Source organism: Ascaphus truei, chromosome 1 (assembly GCF_040206685.1).
Source record: "Ascaphus truei isolate aAscTru1 chromosome 1, aAscTru1.hap1, whole genome shotgun sequence".
NCBI lineage: Eukaryota > Metazoa > Chordata > Amphibia > Anura > Ascaphidae > Ascaphus > Ascaphus truei.
In genome coordinates this window covers 433,673,632-433,694,725 of record NC_134483.1, presented here as the reverse complement: position 1 = coordinate 433,694,725, position 21,094 = coordinate 433,673,632, and the positions used below count along the sequence as shown (strand labels likewise).

At 45.2% G+C, this 21,094-nt stretch overlaps 1 pseudogene; it reads right to left on the bottom strand.

Annotated features, from left to right (window-relative positions):
* Nucleotides 1-19,721: 19,721 nt before the first annotated feature.
* LOC142502304 (large ribosomal subunit protein uL1 pseudogene) lies at nt 19,722-20,604 on the bottom strand (annotated as a pseudogene).
* Between the last annotated feature and the right edge of the window lie 490 nt (nt 20,605-21,094).

Sequence of the window (21,094 nt, the reverse complement as noted above, 5' to 3'; positions counted from 1 at the left end):
TGATACGGTTTGACACAAGAGGTTGGCATACAAAATAAAGAAAATTGGACTCAGTAATAATATATGCACCTGGATTGAAAACTGGTTAAAGGACAGACAACAGAGGGGTGTCATAAATGGAACTTTTTCAGGTTGGGCTAAAGTCGTGAGTTGAGTACCTCAGGAATCGGTACTGGGACCCCTGCTTTTAAACTAGTTTATTAATGACCTTGAGGTTGGCATCGAGAGCAAAGTCTCCATCTTTGCTGATTATACTAAATTGTTTAAGGTAATAGAATCAGAGTAGGATGTAATTTCTCTTCAGAAGGACTTGGAGAGACTGGAAACGTGGACAGGTAAATGGCAGATGAGATTTAATACAGATAAATGTAAGGTTATGCATTTGGGATGCAAGAATAAAAAGGCGACTTACAAATTAAATGGAGATATATTGGGGGAATCCTTGATGGAGAAGGATTTAGGAGTGCTTGTAGACTGCAGGCTTAGCAATAGTGCCCAATGTCATGCAGTAGTTGCAAAGGCAAACAAGATCTTATCTTGCATCAAACGGGCAATGGATGAAAGGGAAGTAAACATAATTATGCCCCTTTACAAAGCACTAGTAAGACCACACCTTGAATATGGAGTACAATTTTGGGCACCAATCCTAAGAAAAGACATTATGGAACTAGAGAGAGTGCAGAGAAGAGCCACCAAATTAATAAAGGGGATGGACAATCTAACTTATGAGGAGAGGTTAGCTAAATTAGATTTATTTACATTAGAAAAGAGGCGTCTAAGAGGGGATTTGATAAGTATATACAAATATATTCGTGGACTATACATGGAGCTTTCAAAAGAACTATTCACCCCATGGGCAGCACAAAGGACTCGGGGCCATCCCTTAAGGTTGGAAGAAAGGAAAATTCACCAGCAACAAAGGCAAGGGTTCTTTACAGTAAGGGCAGTTAAAATGTGTAATTCATTACCCATGGAGACTGTGATGGCAGATACAATAGATTTGTTCAAAAAAATGTTGGACATCTTTTTAGATGGGAAAGGTATACAGGGATATACCAAATAAGTATATATGGGAAGGATGTTGATCCAGGGATTAATCTGATTGCCAATTCTTGGAGTCAGGAAGGAATTAATTTTTCCCCTTAATGGGGTTTTTTGTTTGCCTTCCTCTGGATCAATAAGTAAGTATAGATATAGGATAAAGTATCTGTTGTCTAAATTTAGCATAGGTTGAACTTGATCGACCTACGTCTTTTTTCATCCTCATCTACTATGTAACTATGTAACTATATATGTGTTTGTGTGTGTGTGTATATACTGTAGTTATATGTATGTAATTTGTGGTTGCTTGTATATTTGTGGGTTTGGAATACACGTGTGTGAGAATTTGGCTCTTTGTTTTTTGAAGTGCATGCCGTCGCTGGTTGGTGCTGCGCATGGACATATAAACAGCTAAGGCACATGTAAATTTTGTGTGATGATTCCGCGCGAATGTGTACAATGAAAATCTATTGGGATGTATGTGCACAATTCAAATCTGAAGGGCATGTGTAGTAGTTCAGCGAGAGCGCATGCATGACGTGTGCATGCTACCGAAATCCCTGCAACTTACTGGGTCGCAGAGGAGAGCGAGTCTGAGGTCTGATGGTTATGCAGGGGAAGTGTGTGCATGGCGAGCGAACCCTCCCGAGATCCCTGGCACTTTTGGTCTCACAGTGTAGAGGAGAATGAAAGCCGGAGGTGTGATGCGGTAAGGGGGAGCACGTGCACAATGCACGCACGCTCCCGATCTAAGTTTTGTTCGGCCAACACAGATAGAGCTGTGCCCCCCTTCTGCTGCTCCAGTCTGCACATGCGCAGTATGCAACTTCAGTTTCATAGTAAGCTGCAACTCCAGTTCATTTTACCCTATGAGATTTTCCAGTGAGGCACTGTCGGCTAAGAAGTTTCACTTAAAAAAAATGCCATATTTTAATAAAATCAGCATATGGATGGGACGATCCCCATTCTTCTGTGTGTATACAGTATATATGTATGCGCCATGTATGCACTGGGACAACACCCTGACTTGTTTATGTTAAGTAATACATTCTGTAAATTATGCAACACTAATTGCTGCTTTAAGCTCCATGAAATTGATGTTTCAAGTTCCTGGTTGAATACAAATAGCATGTGAAATTAAAATTGTCAGTCAAGCAATGAATGAACTGTCTGATGTTCATTGGACTAACACAGTTTTCAGTTTCCTCGGTATTAGATATACAGTAGTTTAATGTTTTTTTTAATAAAATGCATATAAAAGATTTTAACTGCCGTACTATGATTCAATTTTGACAACATTATAGGCCACTGTTTTTGATACATGAGATGTTACCCTCTCTAACTCACAAACAGCTCATATTTAGTATTGTCATAATGGGGGCTTTGTAAGTGGTGGTGTGGACCACCTGGCTCTGGAAAGCTCAGTGTGGAGATTATGCAGCCCAGCATCTTACATTAAAGCAGCAGTTGGCACTGATCACCTTTATTTGCCTTTTGTATAATGATGGCAAAGAGGGAGAGTATGTTGTGGCATCCCCCAGTCTACTGGCTCCTGACTTCACAATTTCTATGAGTGGTTGCACAAGCGTCGGTGCCTCGTGACACAATGCCATAAAGTGACTTCATGATGTACTGCATTGGCATAGCACGCTCACCGTGGGAGCGAGAGAAAGACAATAGTTTGTTAACACTCAGGAATATTTCCCATGCCATGAAATAGGAACCTGCTGCATTTGCTGTTTAGCAAGATATATTTCTAAGCCAAAGAAATAGCAAAATCAATCTAAGATGCTGCTGGAATGCAGAAACTTCTCAACATTGAGAGATCAAGACCCTCAAATAGGGCTTTTGCTGGAGTCATGGGGAGAGAGAGAAATAGAGAGAGACATTTGAATATGTAAATGAGTTTATTTCCCAGGTATCTCAGGTGTATTTTGTTGTATACATTTGCCACGCCCAGTAGCACTCTTTTTGACATAAATATATATTCATGATGTGGTGGGTGTGGGAGTTTGAGCTAGCTGGGAATGCGTGTGTTAATCTCAGGTGTATTCACAGGTATATCTATGCATGTGAGTGTCTGAAAAGTGCTTGCAAACTTTTTATACACAACCAAGGGTCAATTTTGCAAAGTGCTGCAAAAATGGTGTACATCTCTAATAATTATGCTGCAGATCATCACAACAGAGTATTTAGATCCCTGGTGGTTAAGTGAGAAAACCTAATGAGCTCTCTGAATCTTTGTCCCCATTCCTATCCTACCTCCTCCTCACCTTTCTCCTGTCACAGAAAGGACCATTGACTGAATCAAGGTTGAGCACAGGAGACTCTTTCCACAACCAGAGCCTACTAAAAACAGGAGAGGTATCCTATTTATTTATTTTTATTTATAAAAATGTTTTACCAGGAAGTAATACATTGAGAGTAACAGATCTCAGTAGGAGAGGAGCTAGACCCAGTGGGAAACGTGAAATATTAATTTCAATCTGTTCACATTATTCAGACTTATCCATTACTTGACATTCGACTGCCTGTGTCTCTCCTTAGAGATCCAGCTGGAAATGTTCCATGTTATTCAAATCCTAGAACCAGGCACACTTTCAGTCTCCTATGCTTAAACAGAATTGCTACTTTGTAAACAAAAATAAAAAATTGAAAACTACAGTATAGTTTTTCAATATAAATTGGAACAGGTTTTGAAGATAAATGAATAGGTTGTAAATTTTCATTTTGACCCTGGAACGTATATTTTAGAATAGTACTGCTTTGTAAATATGGTTGTATTTGGCATTAGTACTGTATAGTAGAGTACTAGTAGTTATTGACCGACAGACAGTCACCTTTGTTAAACATGAAATACATTTATGGAGAAGTTCCGAAACTCAAAAGTCCAGTGCTAGTGCTCGATAAGTGAAGCGAATCCAGATATGGTATATACCAGGCCTGCACAACTCGTAAAGCGAGAAGGGCCGAACTGCTCCAAGGAAAAAAAAAATTGGGCCGCACGGGTAAAATCATCATCATCATCATCATCATCATCATCATCATCATCATCATCATCATCATCATCATCATCATCATCATCATCATCATCATCATCATCATCATCATCATATATCTCCTCCAGCACCCCTCATCATCATCCTCATATCTCCCCCAGAACCCCTCACTATAAACCTTTGCGATACTCACCATCTATCTCTCATACCCCCATCTCCCCCTGCACACCACACACATCCCACCCCCCTGCACCTCACACCACTCGCCCCCTGCACCTCACACCACTCTCCCCCTGCACCTCACACCACTCTCCCCCCCTGCACCTCACACCACTCTCCCCCCTGCACCTCACACCACTCTCCCCCCCTACACCTCACACCACTCTCCCCCCCCTGCACCTCACACCACTCTCCCCCCCCTGCACCTCACACCACTCCCCCCCCCCTGCACCTCACACCACTCTCCCCCCCTGCACCTCACACCACTCTCCCCCCCTGCACCTCACACCACTCTCCCCCCCTGCACCTCACACCACTCTCCCCCCCTGCACCTCACACCACTCTCCCCCCCTGCACCTCACACCACTCTCCCCCCCTGCACCTCACACCACTCTCCCCCCTGCACCTCACACCACTCTCCCCCCCTGCACCTCACAACACTCTCCCCTGCACCTCACACCACTCTCCCCCCTGCACCTCACACCACTCTCTCCCCCTGCACCTCACATCACTCTCTCCCCCTGCACCTCACATCACTCTCTCCCCTTGCACCTCACATCACTCTCTCCTGCACCTCCAATCACCCCTGCACCTCACCCCCTGCACCTCACATCACCCCTCCTGCACATCACCTCCCCCCTCCTGCACATCACATCCCCTGCACCTCCAATCACCCCCTGCATCTCCAATCACCCCCAATCACCCCCATGCACCTCCAATCACCCCTGCACCTCCAATCACCCCTCACCTCCAATCACCCCTGCACCTCCAATCACCCCTGCACCTCACCCCCTGCACCTCACATCACCCCTCCTGCACATCACCCCCCTTCTGCACATCACCCCTCCCCCTCCTGCACATCACCCCCGCACTCCTGCACATCACATCCCCTGCACCTCCAATCACCCCCAATCACCCCCCTGCACCTCCAATCACCCCTGCACCTCACCCCCTGCACCTCACATCACCCCTCCTGCACATCACCCCCCTCCTGCACATCACATCCCCTGCACCTCACCCCCCTGCACCTCCAATCACCCCCCTGCACCTCCAATCACCCCCCTGCACCTCCAATCACCCCCTGCACCTCCAATCACCCCCCTGCACCTCCAATCACCCCCAATCACCCCCCTGAACCTCCAATCACGCCTGCACCTCCAATCACCCCTGCACCTCCAATCACCCCTGCACCTCCAATCACCCCTGCACCTCACCCCCCCTCCTGCACATCACCCCCCCTCCTGCACATCACATCCCCTGCACCTCACCCCCTGCACCTCCAATCACCCCCTGCACCTCCAATCACCCCCAATCACCCCCCTGCACCTCCAATCACCGCCCTGCACCTCCAATCACCCCCTGCACCTCCAATCACCCCTGCACCTCCAATCACCCTTGCACCTCCAATCACCCCTGCACCTCAGCCCCTGCACCTCACACACACCCTCCTGCACATCACCCCCCCCCCTCCTGCACATCACATCCCCTGCACCTCACCCCCCTGCACCTCCAATCACCCACTGCACCTCCAATCACCCCCAATCACCCCCCATGCACCTCCAATCACCCCTGCACCTCCAATCACCCCTGCACCTCCAATCACCCCTGCACCTCACCCCCTGCACCTCACATCACCCCTCCTGCACATCACCCCCCCCCTCCTGCACATCACCCCCCCCCTCCTGCACATCATCCCCCCCGCACCTCCAATCACCCCCCTGCACCTACAATCACCCCTGCACCTCCAATCACCCCTGCACCTCACATCACCCCTGCACCTCACATCACCCCTGCACCTCACATCACCCCTGCACCTCACTTCACCCCTCCTCCCCTCCTGCACATCACATCCCCTGCACCTCATCCCCCTGCACCTCCAATCACCCCCAATCACCCCCAATCAACCCCCTGCACCTCCAATCACCCCTGCACCTCACCCCCTGCACCTCACATCACCCCCCTGCACATCACCCCCCTCTTGCACATCACATCCCCTGCACCTCCAATCACCCCCCCTGCACCTCCAATCACCCCCCTGCACCTCCAATCACCCCCCTGCACCTCCAATCACCCCCAATCACACCCCTGCACCTCCAATCACCCCCTGCACCTTCAATCACCCCTGCACCTCCAATCAACCCTGCACCTCAACCCCTGCACCTCACATCACCCCTCCTGCACATCACCCCCCCCTCCTGCACATCACATCCCCTGCACCTCACCCCCCTGCACCTCCAATCACCCTTGCACCTCACCCCCTGCACCTCACATCACCCCTCCTGCACATCACCCCCCCCTCCTGCACATCATATCCCCTGCACCTCACCCCCTGCAACTCCAATCACCCCCCTGCACCTCCAATCACCCCCCTGCACCTCCAATCACCCCCAATCACCCCCCTGCACCTCCAATCACCCCCTGCACCTCCAATCACCCCTGCACCTCCAATCACCCCTGTACCTCACATCACCCCTCCTGCACATCACCCCCCCCCTCCTGCACATCACATCCCCTGCACCTCACCCCCTGCACCTCACCTCAACCCCCTGCACCTCACCTCACCCCCCTGCACCTCACCCCCCTGCACCTCACCTCACCCCCCTGCACATATCCACGTTCGGATCAGGGGGGGGAGCGGCCGCAGAAGAGCTCAGCTGGCTGTGACTTCCCCTTCCGTCCCACGTTGCGAGCGGGGGGTTGGGGGGAGGGAGAGGGAGCAAGGAGCTGGCCCTGCACATGCGCGCCGGGACCGCGGGGAATCGCCGCCATTTTTTTTTCAAAGTTTTTTTTTTTTCAAAGTTTTTTTTTTCAAAGTTTTTTTTTTTCAAAGTTTTTTTTTTTTTTCAAAGGTTTTTTTTTTTCAAAGTTTTTTTTTTATTTTTTTTTTAATCTTATTGAGGGCCGCACAGAGAGGCCAGGCGGGCCGCATGCGGCCCGCGGGCCGCGTGTTGTGCAGCCCTGGTATATACCCATGTATCTTAATGAAAAAATGAATGGAGACCTGGCAGGTAGCAGTGGAAATGAAGAGATAAAGGGCCTCATGATGTAAGCAGCGATAAGCCACTTATCGCCAGATTATCGGCAAAAAAGCCTACAGCGATTCAGTGAACCCCAATAAACCGTCGATAAAGCAAAAATCACCATAATTTTTTTGCCAAGAAAAAAAATTCGCCAAACGCGCGATAATCCACTAATCCAATTATCGCCAGTTTCTGAAACTTGCTCAATTCTAGTAGCCCCAATCAGGTTATCAAGGCTGATCGCCGCTCTAGAATTGAGATTTCCTCTCCGAATCGTCCTGCCAGAAAAAGTTGACAAGAAGGAGGTGAGAAGCTGCCAAAAAGTGGCGAGACGGCACTTAGAAAAAAAAAATGCATTTTCTGCATCCGATTAATGCTAGGAGACTCCGGAGCTGATATCCATTAATATTACAACTGGAGACCGGCATGAATCTGATGCATGAAAAATGCATTTACAGGCAACTTCATTACATTAGCGGCTAACCGCTAAGGCAAGGAAGAGGTTAACAACCAGAGCCATGCTTATTGTGGCTAGCGGGGGTGGGTGAAGGTGGCATTTGGCCCTTGGTGAGTGTTTAGGCCTTGTGGGGGGGAGGGGGTTGTTTGCGGCTGGACTTAACCCCTTTATTACCTTAGCCGTTAATACAGCTAAGGTAATGAAGGAGTTAACCCCTCCCGCTACCCACCCACTAGGCCTAAACACCCATCCTACTACTCCCTTCACCCACTCCCGCTACCCACAATAAACAAAAATACACACAACAGCACTACTACCCACTTCCTTGGCCACCAATAACCATTACAATATGTAATAAACACCAATACACAACCCACCCACACCCTGTGCACCCACATAAAACTATAATTTATTTTTTTATACACAGGATTAATACCACAGGCTGGCGGGGGCCCCCGGGTGGTCCCCGTGGGGATCCGGGGGTCCACGAGTGATCCCTGTTGGTCCCTGCTGGGCTACGATACCATGCGTGTTCTAAAAATAAATAAAGATTTACTACATTTCAATAAACACACCTCCCCCTCCACCAAACACATCAGTATAGTAATGTGCAAACTAACCATTATCCAGATATGGATAATAGATCATTTCCCCATTATTAAACAAAACATTAGCCAGCGAGCATAAATAAAGTAAATAAAACCGTTCTACTTACCCCTGCCATTCTGAAGGGTATCCTCGTCAGCATACTGCAGTGCCATGTCCTCCGATGCCAGCAAGAAAATATTAAAAAATACAATCTAATGGCCCCTAACCCCTTATTCAATTTAGCGGTTAATTACCGCTATAGTAATTAAGTGGTTAAATTACCCTTCCCCACTACTCACCCGAGAGGCCTAACCATCCACCCCGGACCCACTAGACCCATCCTGTACCCATTGATTGGCATAGTAGATCATCATACCCATACAATATGGGCATGATAAGCTACTATAGCAGTCAATGGTCACACTGATACAAAAGCATGAATGTCAAAAATACACAAGAATAAAATAGATACAACAAGCACCTAAACCCACAGAAACAAAAATTAAAAGCACTAGCCAACCAATCAATTACCTAAATAAAGAGAACAAAAAAAGCGCGTACAAGCTCCAGGCCGTCCAGCTGCAGTTGCACTAGGCACTGATAAATACAATATGTGGAGCTAACACCGGGTATTGGGGAATAAAGGGTTAAGCAGTAATGTGTAAAAATGGATGATTAGGGAGGACAGGAGGGGAACAACACAGGGACAATATGATGTGAAATGTATTCACGTAGTTCCCATAGCCCCGGCGAGCCCAGTGAGGAGTAGCCTTACTCACGATACAACACCGTCCTGAGTCCCTTCTTTCAAGCTGCTTCCCTGACACTGCCAGAAGCGTCTCCCATGTGATCTCCGGTGGTGTAGAAAGATCCTCGCAGACAACAGCAAACAGGATATGGATCAGAAGAACATCCGCTCCAGGGGAAAAAAAAGGTAAGGCGCTCACCAACAAAAGAGGGTAAAAATCAACTTTATTAGACTACATAAAAACAAAAGTAACAAACAGTGCTAACTACTCTCCCACGCGTTTCACGCCCACTGTGGTGCTTTCTCAAGAAAGCACCACAGTGGGTGTGAAACGCGTGGGAAAGTAGTTAGCACTGTTTGTTTCTTTTGTTTTTATGTAGTCTAATAAAGTTGCTTTTTACCCTCTTTTGCTGGTGAGCGCCTTACCTTTTTTTTTTTTTTTTCCTGGAGCGGATGTTCTTCTGATCCATATCCTGTTTGCAATTACCTAAATAAAAGCACTAGCCAATCAATTAAAGAAATAAAACCACTAGGCATTCAATAAAATAATTAAAACCACTAGGCAATCAATTACATAAACAACAATTGATTCATACAACCACTAGGCAACATATTAATTAAAACCAGTAGCAAACAAAATATATCATAAATAAAAACACTAACACATCTGTCAAAAAAACAATAAACAAACCGTCGCAATTCAAAACAATTTAATCTAAACAATAAACAGAAATAGAGAATATAAAAGTCAATAGAAGAAATGCATTTGGCCACAAATGCATTGGATCCACTGCATTCATCTGTACTGTAAACAGGCACTGACTAATACATTAGCAGTTAATGGGCAATGAAAAACATATAAAAAAAAAACAATCAAAAAACCTGTAAAAATAAAAGTACATACATTCAATATTTATCTTACCTATAGAAGCGTCTGCCCTCCGAATCCTGGGGAATCAGCAGGCTCTCATACCGTGACATCATGAAACTCAATTCAACAACATCCACCGTGAAGATCTAGAATAAGTAAACAAATTCCTCTTTCTTTAATCCTATCTCATCTTCTTCTTTCTTTCATCCGTGATTATTTCTTTATTTTCTTTATCTTCTGTCTTCATCTGTTAATCCAATAACCGCATGTTAAATCCACAATGTTGACCCGTTGGCTTCTTGAGCTCAAATGAGACGTCCCGGCCTTAAATATGGCCTTTAACATCACAATTGAGCGGCAAATGCTACCCACGCCATGTGATTGGCTGTGAAAACCATGTGCCTTTTTTTTTATGTGACGTCAAGTAAAGGGACTGAAGCCAGCCAATCAGAATGGATGAGATTCATTTCCCTTTAACATGATGTCACAAAATCCAACATGGCTGCCATCATATGGTACTTCTGCCAATCAGATTGTGATCAGGGAGCTTAGGTGTTCTCGGGGCTCGGGGCATATCAGAGCCTCCACATCCATGGTGTGAGACTTGACAGTGCTCAGTTGCGGTATCTCCAGCCTAACCTTCACCACGCCATCGATGGGGTAGTCCTCATTGCTGAGTCCCCACAATTTCATCTTGTCTGCTGACTGCAAGGGCAGGTGCTTAAGATGTTGGTCGTAGAAAGGGCGATATACAATGGTCACTTGGCACCCGGTGTCCAGCAAAGCCGATGTATATATGCCGTTCACGAGGATGCGTATTATTGTGGCCGGTCCCATGTGATTGTAAGCATCCAATGGGGATGTTTCATCAGGGCTTGGCGCTGGTGTGCTCTCTGTGGATGTGGAGGCTGTTTACACCGATTGGACCCTGCAGATCATGGGCATAGGGTGGGTTGTCCTAGTTTTTTTTCCTTTTTCCGGGCAGTTCCGAGAGAACTGACCCTTCTGGCCACAATTGAAGCAGACAATGTCACTCTGGTCCACCTCAGTCCTGAAGGTACTGTAGGAGATCCTCTCCTAGACATCCTGGACATGGCAGCAGGTGCCTTGGGAGGAGGGTTGTCTTCGACTCTTTCGGCCTCCTTGGCCCTTTCCTTCCGTGAGTCTTCTCTTTGAGACTCCTTTGAGGGAGTCGCAGATCTCATGAGTCACGAGTTTGCCCAGGGGTCTGAAACTAGAGGATGACCTCCTGGTCTTGAATTCGGTCCATAAGGTCCTCATAGTTAGGAGGATTCTTTGTAGAGATGTTGAAGCAGATGCGGGCCACTAGGGGATGGTTAAGTGAAGCTCCCCACAGGAATTGTTTGGTCCTGTAATCATCCAGTTCAGTCAACCAGATAACCTTTTTGTGGATCAGTGTCCACAGGGCTAGCTGTAACCATTGGAGGAACTGAGACAGTTCCTCATTCTCCTTCTGTATGAGGGCATGGAAATGTGCCAACAACACAATTGGGTCGTCCCCTTTTCTGTAGGTCTTAGTCAAGGCCTGTATCATATCTTGAGCCTCCATGTTGGCGTGACACTTGCAATACAATTGCACGATGTTGGCGGCCAGGGGCCGCCAGCACTCAACGATCCGTTGACTTTTTATAGCGTCTGAGTACGTCCACCCTGGCATTACTTGTTCTGCGTGATCCCGCCATTCGTCAAACATTTCTTCGCCCAGTGGTGTGGGTCGCACCCCAGAGAAGGCTTTTAGTTTTCGATAATGTTGACCTTGAGCAGACTGGGTCAGAGCCTCTACCAATTGGGGTAGAGTGTCTCCTAATGTGGAGCCCCCACCTGGCAGGCAACTGGGGTATACTGTCGTGGGGCTAGAATTCTGCATCAAGCTGCTCTCTTACTGGCTAGGGGTAGCTATTGGGTGTGGAGTCTCAGCTCGGCGGGATACCTGTAGCAGAGTACTAGGAGTGAAATTCACCTTGGGTATGGGTGAGGCAGCCCTTATGGGTGTATTTGAGGCCAGGGCAGGAGTCCTCCATCCCCCAGGGGTGTAGGAAGAGGTGAATGCTTAAGCCTGGTATGGGACCTCGGAGGAGAGTCCTGGGGTGGACCCGGCCATGAGTGGGTAACCTGCGGGCAAGGCCTCTGATTGATTTAGGGCCCGAGGAGCATTTTCTGGGCATATTTCTTGCCCGGTGGCTAGTAATATGGCACTCCAGCGATAAGCAGTGTCATATTCTTGACCTATGATCCTAGCATCGGACAAACCAGGAGAGTTTCTTGCTTGGTCGCAGATGGTAATTGCAAACGTTAGGGCATGGACTCCTCCCACGGCGACCACGTGGCTTGGGAGTTTGTGATGCTCTAGATCCCAGTCCTGGACCTCTTGTTGGGAGGGCACGAACATGGTGTGCGATTTTGTTTCTATAATTTTACTGCTGATTTGGGCACTCAGGTCAGAAATTCGGCAGCACCTCCAAATGTAGCGCTGTTTCCCCCACCCTATGGGAGAGTGGTGGCTACTAAGTTTGAGTGGTGCTTTACCTGCAGCTCACAAGAGGCCTGAACCTCCGCTGCTGGGATCCTGGGGTGTACTTGGATCGTCTTGTGACAGTACCTCCCCCTGTGAGGGATCCTGACAGTGCCGGATAAACCCTTCACAGGACCCAATGCAATAAGTACACAGTGTATATGATAACAGGTTTACTGAACACGCAAATAAGAGTACACAGCATAACACAGGCCTTACAGGGTCATACTCCCACACTGTGCCCTCTGTACAGGCACTCTGTCCACACCCTGGTGGGGTTTCCCCCAAAATACTGAGGTGCCCTGGACACCAAACCACCCATTGTCCACAGAAGCCAACCCACCCAATGCATCTATGACAGCGCTGCCCACAATCATTGTTATAGTTGGTGCCCTTGTAGATGGTGTGGGATACCTGCCGAGTGATCCGGCACTCGATACCACCAATTGAAGAGAAACCGTCTGGTCCCACGCCATCGCCGTCAGTGATGGCATCCGCCTCCATGTGGAGTTGTATCCAGCTGGAGGGTCCCACCTTGATGAGAGTCTCCAGCCTTGTGGTGGCAGTCTGGTCAAAAACCACAGGCCACATCTGCTGTGCGGCGTCCTGCTGTGTCCTTGACACTATGGAGGCTAATTGGGGCAGTGTCCCTATCTTAGGGCCTGTCCCTGTAGCAGCCACAAACTTACAGTGGAGTTGGGGCCTAGCTGAGGTCTATAAGGGGGTCTCTGGCCTAGTTCACGGGCCACCCTTGCCCTTCCGTGTCCCAGCTCCGACTGAAGTGCATGGTCTCAGCATGCCAAATGTATCCGTTCTTTGCAGGAGATCTCTGCAGCCCTATTGGATGATCTGTGCCATGTGGTGCGCAGCCCTATTGTATTCTGGGGGCTGTAGTTCCCCTGCGGATCTATTTCTGTAATGGCCGCCAATGTTTAGGTGTACTGCGCATGCGCTGGGAGTGCCAACATGGCCGCCACAACCTACCCGCATTCTGCGCATTCGCGAACCATACTGCACACGCGCACATTACTAAGATGGCGGCCCCCGCTTTCCGGTGCACCGCAAAACTCCGGAGACCCGATTGCCAGGCGCAACCTCCCTGCACTCACCAACGGTTCCCCCATTCTAGCAGAGGTAAGCGGGGAACCAAGGGGCCGAGGGGAAGCCCAGAGGGAGACCTGGCCACATCAGGATAGATGGAAAAATACATACTGTATTATGAGCCTCCAAATGTTATACTCACATCCTGGTTAGTATAAAAAAGCATATCACAATCTGTGGCAAATACTGTAGTGCCGACGAGTATTCTAAAACAAACCTGTAGCAATCACCAACAAGACCAAGGTACATGCTGGGTACATGCTGGGTACATGCTGGGTACATGCTGCAACATTCCAGTGACATTTCTGCAGACAGACTAATGGCCCATCGGATTAACAGCAGGGGACCCTGGCAGTCCCATTCAAACTGAATGGGACTGCCAGGGACCCCTGCAGTGTTAATCCGATGGGCCATTAGTCACTACAGAAATGTCACTTAAATGTTGCAGCATGTACCCAGCTGATACCTGAGTGATAGCCCCAGATTTGCCCCAGATTTTCCAAGGCAAATTTAAGGCAAGTTTTAGAATACTCGACGGCACACCTGTAGGTGAGATGATGTGGATTACCTCGAAAGAGATAGGAGAACACCATTGCACAAAACGTATATATAAAACTTTATAATGCAAAACACACAAGCCTTACAAATGCACACTCACATTTAAGCTGTTCTTTTGGATGTGTAACAATAAAAACAGAATATCTGTAGAACGGTAATCTCACTGCTCCCATGACACTGAAGGGATCAGCTCTGTGCTTTATAATAAATTTCCAGGTTATTTTGAAGACCGTGTGAGTGGCAAACTCAGCATTCAACTATCTACTGCCTCTACTCACCAATATATATACAGTATAGCAGGGTCATCTCTGACTACTTTTTTGCCCTTCTCCTGGCAGTTAGCCCTGGTACAGCAGGCCTGCCAGTAGACATCATGGGGTTTACCCACTTCACTGGTTCGGCCCTGAGTGTCAGAGTAGGCGGGTACAGCAGGTTTGAGATTTTCCCAATCCTGGAACAGATCTGGTGCCTCTACTGGCTGTACTTAAGGGCAGGACTACCTTAAAGTTAGTTGTTGTTCCTTCCTCTTTGAGTAAACCCTGGTATTATCAGGTTGCCAGTAGTTAGTATGGGGTTTTCCCCTTTCCTTTGGTACTGCACTTGAGTGACAGCAGGGGGTGGCACATCCTGTTGTAGCTGGGACAACAGAGTACCCGCCTTCTGGCTGTACTTCAGGCCAGGACTGCCCTAAAGTTAGTAGTGTCCTTCCCCTCTGAGGAAGGCAGGTCACACAACTGGGAGCCTGATATTGGGGCATTCTCATGTGCTCTTCCCTCCAGGGGAGAGTGAGTGTGGATCATACCTCTACTGTACCTCCGCTAGGGAGCTGGGGAAGAGCTAGGATGGCTGCGGGTGCCCTTGGCCTGTAGTGATGGTCCAGGGACCATCTTCAGTGATAGCTGACCTAACAGACTGTATCCGCAGAAGACTGCCGTGTAACTGTTACTGCAGAGTGTAGTTATAAACCTGTTCCTGTTTTTGCAATATACCTCCTGCCTGGTGCGTGACCTTACTGTGGGGAGAAGTAATAAGTTCTACCGTGGGAGATCACCTTCAGTTCCTAGAGCCTACGGGATATGGAGGCACTGCACTGCTAAGGAGATATGTGGGGTGTGAACCCCAGAAGCCTGTTCTTGTGTCCCCACTACCATCGGCGGACAACTCTGCCCTCCTGTTGCCAGCAGGTATATGCACCATACACCCTGTAATGGCCCCTATCTGCGATTGGGTGGGGGAAACACAGTTACATATATATATATATATATATATATATATATATATATATATATATATATATATATATATATATATATATATATATATATATACTTTGTATGTAGCAGTGTATGTATACTGTATATTTTAAAAATTTGGATGCGCAACAGTATCAAAATAAGTAATTAAATACAGATAATTAAATGCTGCCTCAGAATTCCTAATCTCACACTCAGGTTAACATATATAAAACAGACAGAATCAATAATGGACACGATAAAATATCAGTAATTAATAAAATAATATACAATTTGTCATGGAAGGTGTTTGGGGTAGTAACCAAATCCCAATTTTCTTGGTCCTAAAGAGAATGAAAAAAGGACCACAATAGTGAAGTATGAAACGGCAACTTTATATAGAAATAGCAAATTGGCTACTTACAACATAGCTGATAAAACCAGGCAGCGTGGGTGTCTGTCACCTCACAGAAAATCAGTGTACAGATCAGCTGGCTCCCTCTCTGCTTGGAATCCTCCTTGCCTGCAGTGCTGTTTTGCTCTGCTCGGTCAGGTGCTGCTTCAGCAGTGTGGTTACCTCTCAGGTATTGGAATTCCCTGTCTGACTACCACAATCACGTGGCTATGACATCAGACGCCAGTGTCCACAGCAGTAACTGCGCATTAGTAACAGACTGACTATTGAACTATTTAATGTTCTCTGGAGCCAAACATTCGATCCGTAAATAGATATAGCATATAAAAGCATTAAAATAAACTCACAAATAAAGATATATTGCTCTACGCGTTTCGATCCTAGCATGGGAACTTCATCAGGACCAAGAAAATTGGGACTTGGTTACTACCCCGAACACCTTCCGTGACACATTCTGTATTATTTTATTATATATTAGAAATCAGGCCACTCAAAATGGTCGCTAGGACAAGCGTATAGAATCTGTAACAAGGGTCACATTTGAATGATTCGCCGGTAGACCGCTGGAAACTTCATATATAATATACAGGAATCAACACATTGAAAGTACATACATTTTTAGAGTGATTTATTAAAGTGGATCCAAATATATACTTTATATAGCCAAACTTACTGTCCCCAGCATCGCAGATAATGAAACAAAAGTCTGAGGTGCCAGAGACAGTGTCTGTTGTTTTCAAGCTTGGGGGGGTCCATGCTTCTGAATGGAACCCCCCGAGGCATTAATCCTTCGCTTGATCACTGTTGCAGTCCAATAACCCCCATTCCTCCTCTCTGTTTGCTCCTTTGCAACCACCTTGATGAGGGAACGGAGAGGAGATATGCTGTTTCCATGAATTATGACTGGGGAATGATCGGTTAAAACTGCCTCGCACTGTCCAACCCCGCTAAAAGACTTTGATGGCCAAATATGGGTATCTACACTATGAGGGGGAATACTATTGGATTATATTCAGTCATCCATGTCATCAATCGGGTTGGACAGTGCCAGACAGTGTTAAATGTCATGTTCACCCTAATATGTAATAGATGTACTGAATTGTTTTTCTATTACTACTGTGCAGTTCTTATTTATTTTAATGGCGTACTGTAGGTAATAACTATAACATGAGCTCATGCTTTTAATCTATATGTTTCTCATGGGTAATTTGTCATGCATGTTTTCCTGTTCATTTACTGAAAGAATGAAAATGAACGCAGGGCTAAGTCACATAATGCATAAAGAATTCAACCAATGATTTTTGACACAGGTTAAGTTATTTTAAGACCATTTTTATACAATGAGTAGAAAATATCATTTAAATAACTTTCTTGATACAAGTGTTCTTGAAACTTTTCATCTGTCCTTTAATCATAAATACAGTATCCCTCTTTTAGGATGATAAAATGGCTGTATGAGAGCTAAATTGTATTGGGGCTGAGATTTCCATCTAGAACAGAGTGTGCAAACTGGGGGGGGCGTGAGATTTCTTTTGGGGGGCGCGGGCGTTTGGAGAGGTCCTGTGCTCTTCTCCAATGCATTTAAATTAAGTGCCGAGGGACCGCACAAGGTCTCTGCAACCTCTACTTACCGAGATTCAGCTGGCTTCAGGATGCATGACCACAGCAACGTGGCGTCAAATGACGCCGCGGGGTCATGTAACGTCACGGTTGCCATGATAACGTGACGTCAAATGACGCCATGGGTCATGGGATGTGACACGACCCCGCTGCGTCATTTGATGCCGTGTGAGGAAAAGGGGGGGGGGGGAGGTGCAACAATGGAGGAGAGCAGGCATGGGGGGCGCAGCAAAAAACGTTTGCGCACCCCTGATCTAGAAGAACAGTAGCTTCAGCTTTTTGCTACTTTGTCTCGGGAAATACTTTTGTACCCTCTACTTTAAAGCTCTTTACATTTTAATAGCAGATGACGGCATCAGTAAGGTTACAACATGTACTGTACATTCAGTTCAGTAACAGTACATTTACATTTACAATATATTGGGTATATGTTATCATTCCTTTCTGCGTGCATTTACTATTAACGAAGGTCAAAATAAACTTTTTCATAGAAACATTGAAATTGATGGCAGATAGAAAACACTTGAGCCTGCGAGTGTGCTTATTTTCCTATATGTTGTGAAACCTCACATTCTATTAGATCCTTTCCTTTGTTCCTTTTTCCCCTTACTGTACTAACCTCCACCACCTCTGTTAGGAGGCTGTTTTATGAAACTACCACTTTTTTCTTAATTTCCCCTGAGCCTCCCACCCTCCAGCTTTAGAGCATGAAATCTTTTCTAGTATTTCCCTTTCTGTGAAATATGCTTCTGTCTTGTTGATGATCTGATGTATATGTCTCTTCCTCCTCTCTTCCAAGCTGTTCATTGTGCTTCTTTAGTTTTCCTTAATGTTTTACAGTATAATGAAGACTGTGCAGCATGTTAGAAGCTGTTTTTAGCACAATCTCAATTTTATTGATGCCATATTGGAGATATTTTCCAACAAAATTGTTTTTCACCTTGCTGACATCTGCAAAAGACTGTTGTTTTTTTTTAATAAAATAAAATACCAGAAAAGGTCATTAAAATGATTACTGTGTTACACATGAGATTTCAGTACACACAATAAGTTACAGTACATTTTTTCATTTTTTTACACAACACTTTTTTTCTTTTGGATTATACAGTACTGTATGTGCTAATTATTTGTGAAAATGTATTATTTTTTTGCCAATTGGTCAAAGTGTCATTTGAATACAATAATTCTATATGAATAGAAGGCAACTCTCTGAAGCAAATATAATAATCCTGACAGGTACGTTTACTGGAATTTTTTCTAATCATTTTACATAAAATGCTTTACAAACAAAAAATAATAACTTCCCCCTTAAATTCTTAAATAAATTGCCATGGGTACTCCTTGTGGTATAGTACATTCACAAAAACATTCACTGAATGTTATCATTGAGGCCTACAGTTAGGAAAGTATATTTAGGAGGATTGTCTGTTAGGACTGTTTTTGGAAGTAATTGTTTTAAAGCCAGATCTTTGTTTCCTGACAAACTATTAATATAACTTGTTTTTGCTAATTTCCAATAGGGAGAAGTAGAACAAGAGAAGAACAATCTGGCTGTTAAGCTGTGCAGGCATCATACCCTCAGGCAATACAATCAGAAATAAGAAGAAACAAACACAAAAATACTAACATTCACAGCAGTAAGAGGATACAACTTATCTTTATGAAGTACATACCTATAGCTGTGCAGTAGTGTATCTATGTACATTTTGCTTGCATAGCGTCTAAACAATGCCAGAGCATTGAACGATAGGCACATAAAAATATGTACACTTTAATTGCCATGTCGATGTGGGATAAGGAGCTTCCAGGCTAGTGATTCGTCAAAATGAGGCATAATAACACATACAATTTACTATACGCAAAGATCATATGATCAATAAAATATGTGCATGTATGGATTTATTTGTATATACTTATATACACACACACAATGGAGATTGTATTAAATTCCCCCTAACCATCTGATCATTAGCAGACCCATCATCAATCTCCCACCTGCTTTAATTACCTGAAGCTTCAGCCACTTGCATAAATAGGTACAGACGGGAACAGCTGATTGTAATAGGTATAGGACAGTAAAAAGCAAGTACAGTATCTGCTAAATACTGTAGGTACAATTGGAGGGTATGCAATGCCCCAGGTTATGAACCTCATAAGGCCATTCAAAAATTATATTTTCTAACAGGTGCATACCAGTTAAATTTGGCATTAACATTTTACATTGAATTTATGTTGAAAACCAACAGTTCTATAGTACAACATAATCTATTTAGAAATCAACTCTCCTTTTCCTCAAACTCAGTAAAAGGGGATGATGTATCAAAGATTCCTAATTATAGAACAGGCACCAAAAACAAATAACAGTGCAAACAATAGCATTGGGTTTATGAAATAGATCAAATTCATTGCCTGAAATATTTTTTCTTTTTTTTTCTTCTTGTGAGACTTTATTTTCTGTGGATACAGGTTAGTAGAGGCACTGTGATATGCCATAGAGCTCTTGATGTACAAAGCATGCACATTCTGCTAGTTTTTCAGGAGAGAGACCAGAAAGTTGATTGAGAGGAGGATGTTATACACAAGATCCTTTTCGATCATATTCACATGACAGACTGCCATGTTCAGACACAGGACCTTCTTCATCTGGAACTTGATGATGAACATCACCTCATCCACCTTGGACACCATGTTCTCATTATGGGATTGGGGTGATGGGAACTTACCAGCCTTGCTCAGTCTGGTTTCAAGGGTACAAGGGATCTGCTTGAGCATCTCAGAAGCCAGGAAAGCATCATACGTTTTGGCTAATTTAATCATTAGGTTGCATTATTTGTTTATTATTATTTAAGGCATTGATGTCCATATGGGTTAAATCTATGGCCTTTGTCACATCGCAGTGCTGCTGATACCCTGAAATGCACACTGAGAATTTTGAGCGTGTTGTTTTCTTCAGACTTGTCCTTTTGGGAGTTGTAGTTTTTTTTAAATAATATGAAGCTCAACAGTCACCAGGAATTTCCACTTTTTCTCCCTGTAACAGCTCCATCAACGCCTTGTAAAGGGTAATGCAGAAAACTTTGCTGTCTGCTTGTGAACTCAGAAAGGGCTGGTTTAAATGGGATTTTGTTTCTTTCAGAAATATAGTTAGTTTTTCTTTGCCCCATTTCTGTATCACTTTTGCTGATGGGAGACTTTCATACATAACCAAATTGACACCAAGAGATTAACGTTTTAACCATGAAACCTTTACATGGGTCACACAAATACCTTGTCTGATTTCTGATTAATTTCTAGAGTGCAAAGATTTCCCATTACTTGCACTCATGTTGGGGAGCCAGCCTGACCAAATTCCACCACTTTTTGACTTCCAATTTGTAGAAAATTCAGAGCTTTTTAATGTCCTTTCGTAAACCGGCGATTCATCAAAGGGGACGCGAAACAGCTGTCAGGGTTGCTGGTGACGCTCCTACTGATGACGTCAGGCAGATCGGAGAACCACCCGAAGTAGAGCATAGAGAGACAGATATACGGTCGTATGGTCCTTACGCAATTCATGATAGACGCATGACCGGCTCTGGTTAGGATATTAAACCACCGCATGGACACAATTTGACCACATTTAAAGTCATTGCTGTTACTTTATTTGTAGTGCTGCGGTTACACTGCTGCAGGATTTTTTCAAATCAGCTGAA